Source organism: Cyprinodon tularosa, unplaced genomic scaffold (genome assembly GCF_016077235.1).
Source record: "Cyprinodon tularosa strain WSP-4 unplaced genomic scaffold, ASM1607723v1 ctg124, whole genome shotgun sequence".
NCBI classification, from domain to species: domain Eukaryota; kingdom Metazoa; phylum Chordata; class Actinopteri; order Cyprinodontiformes; family Cyprinodontidae; genus Cyprinodon; species Cyprinodon tularosa.
Genome location: NW_024038048.1, coordinates 3,646,844 through 3,650,473, shown reverse-complemented (window position 1 = coordinate 3,650,473; position 3,630 = coordinate 3,646,844).

The following is a 3,630-nucleotide window of genomic DNA, read 5'->3' as shown; positions in this document are numbered from 1 at the left end:
GGAAAACTCTGTCTTCATCTCTGTATATCCTTGTCTGTAATATGCACATGCATCATTCAAGCACTAACCCACCACCAGAATACATCATATGCCCTCACAAGGCCACATAGTAGCATTCCTATGTATTGTAATTGAACATTTGTTAAGAAAAGTGAATAAATATGAGAATGGATTTACAAGAAGGAAAAAAAAGGGTTTCAACAGAGTACATTAACAGAAATGGATGCCTACACCACACAGATATTCAAACATTAAAACATTTAATTTATAAAATTCTGATAATTTTTTAACTGTGTGAAACATATTCCTGTGGATTAAAATGTTCAGTGCCCTCCAAAGGTCCCAAAACCTCACTTACTGTAGGTGTTTTATGTGTGAAATGTAATTAAATATATTTTACAAATGAAAATCTAAGGAGTTACCTGTCCATAAACATAGACCCTTTCTCCTCTGATACCAATAAATACATACCAGTTTATCCAATTGTCTTCAGAGGTCTTTTAAAAGATCTTTGTTGTTTAAATTAAACTTATTTGAGCTTCTAAATGCTTTCTAATGCTATTCGTTCATGAAATCTGAATTCCAAACAGCTGCCCACTCCAGGAAGCACCTACCTTGACTGCATTGTGCCCATCCAGTTAACAACATGCCCAGTTTCTCCCATCGGCCCCAGTACATCAGGTGGTGTGAAGCATGAGACTTGAGGATGCTTAATAAAGCATGATATATTATCTTTAATCAGAGAGGAATCATTGAGATCATTCGATGAGGAATGGTTTTGCAAAGCACAGTATATCCAACAGCCAAAAAATACTTTTTTGTCTAACGTTGAAATACTGTTACAAATTGAATCTTTGTCAGTTAAATCTGAAAAACTCACACGAAGAGAAAAGAAAATTAGGAGAATTACTAGGGTTTCAATCAGGGACCTGGAAGATGGAAGTCCATTTGGATAACACAGGTTGAGAGAACCTGTCCATGATGAGCAAGCTGAAGTGACAGTGGAGAGGAAAAACTCCCAGTTGGGAAGAAATCTCTGGTAGAACCAAGCTCAACATGGCGGTCTTCTGCCGGACCGGTTAAGATAAGACAGGAAACGCAGTAAGAGTCTGGGAGGAATGACACTCTGATGAAACTTTAGCTACGATGGTGGAGGAGGGGCTGGAGGTGACTGTGTCACCTGAATGAAGTCACACAGTGCATCCGCCGCCTGCGCACAGGAGCAGACAGGTGCGTATAGGAAGCCTTTTAAGATGAACTTTGGACATCGATTGGCTTTCGTGGAGGTGTGGTTCAAAGCTGATTGGCGGTGTCGCAGGTGGATGTAGTAGGCAATTGGTTTCTTCAGTTAAACTTCCGCCTAGGCTCCATTTCATTTTGCTGAATACCCTATGTGACTAAGGAACAAAACAAAAAAACATATCTAAATATGTTCAGAAGATCTTGAAATAATAGTTTCTTAATTAAAAACTGCTCGCAAACAAAATGCAAGAACTGTATGTACTTTAGTGTTAATGCCCTGATGTACAACTCGTAATATTCTCCAGGTGAGCCAACACTATACTTTTATGGGACTGCATGACTACAGATGTCATGAGGTGATTCTATCAGGGGGACCAGGATGCCTGTCAAGCAACAGTGTTATGTGCTGTGTGAAAGTGATAATGAGCTGGTATGTGCAGATTTTCGGGTAAGATGGTGATACACCATTGGGGTTAGAGACCTTCCTGATCTCCAACCTTGGTTACTCTCTCTTGTTGGAGTCACACATAAGCGGTTCATTGGGTACTGTATAATCTGTAGCCTGGCGACGGTACTGTCCTTCATTGTTTTAGGTAGGCAGTCCTCTTGTCCTTTACTGCATTTTGATGGCAGAGAGCTTTCAAATCTTCCACCAGCTCCAGAACCTCTGATAACAGAATCCTCCTCTGACAAAAAGTCCAGGAATTATACAATGTTGTCAACCTCCTCTCTCTGTGTCTTCTTTTCTCCCACGCTGTACCGTCATGCCACATCATTTTATTCTTTTATTTTTTTGTCCTTGTATCCATATAATACGAGTTCAAGAAATCAAGAAATGCTGTAAAAGGTTCAAACCACCGAAAAAATGGAAATCTGAAATGGGTTTATTCTGTCTTTTCATTCTAAGGAAAATAGAAAAGAATTGATCTGATTATTTGGGAAATGTGTTTTTACAAAGCAGAAAACAACGCAGAGTTCTTTTTGTTAGAATTTACAAGCATAAAAAAAAAAACCTGCCAAAATGACAATCGCATATCTTGTTTTGCTGTTCTTGTTTTTTTAGATGTTCTTGGTGATTCATCAAATCATTCGAAATATTTAAACATTAACTGAACATTCATATCTTACAAAAACCATCAATATACACTTTTCTACCGATACATATGTCTCTGTTTCCAAACACAGAAGCAGCAGAAATGTTTTGTACAAGGCTTAACCCAGGTGAAAAGGCTCATCTATTGATGCCTGAGGGCTGTTTTTACCTCCGCTATGGTTTGCAGCAAAATGTCTTCTTTGTCACTGAAGCTCTCTGATAGTTTGATATGTTGTTGTTGTCATCTGGATATGTTGACTTGCCCTTTTCGTGAACTCTAAGCCAGCTGGTGAAGATTCCGCTGTCATGAGGAAGCTGTGGAAATCTTTTGATGTAGTTTCTTTTCAAAGTGTCAACAGAGTTAAACCCCAGTTGTGTAGAAGACAAATACAAATCAGTGTAGATACTTTAGACACGAGGCAAGTGTTTAAAAATGTTTAAATAAATATATATATATATATATATATATATATATATATATATATATATATATATATATATATATATATATATATATATATATATATATATATATATATATATATATATATATATATATAGTACTATACGCCATATTGAATTAAAACTGTTTCATTTGCATTCCTAGAGGAAATACTAATTTCCTATCATCGTCAGCCTCATTGCAGACACAAAACCCTCACTCAGGCTCTATTAATGTCATGTAGGACACAGGTAATTTAATTCATAAACCAAGATTACATCCGAGTTGTAACTGCCTAATGATGAAGCATGATGTTTGAGTTTGGGTTAATAGGATTGCTTAATTTATGAGTAATACCATGAAATTATCCACTACAAGGGAGCAAAACCACACTAAGCAACCCATTTTGCCAAAGATTTTTCACTCTACTATTGTTAAGGTGGAGAACTTGTAGAATAACGAGACGACAATGGTAGTATATAAATGTAATGAACTGTTTGTATGCATTCTTAATTTATGGAGGTCAGTGTTTAAACAACACAACACACAGACACTTTTAACCTCTCATCCATTTTAGTAACTTTAACCCTATTCATATATTTTGAAAGTCATAACTTTAAGATAATTACCATTTTTTATGTTTGTTGAATTAAAACCAACAGCATAGTAAAATTTTAAACATATTTTTTAAAATGTTATGGAAAGTCAGCGACATGTTTCTTGTCTCCCCACTAAATTAAATAAAGAGAAAACAGACATTTCAATATAAGTTTTGAGGTAACCAGGTCATAAAAACAATAAATGATACACTGACCTAAACAGATTTAAAAACATATAATTACAGTTTAATTTC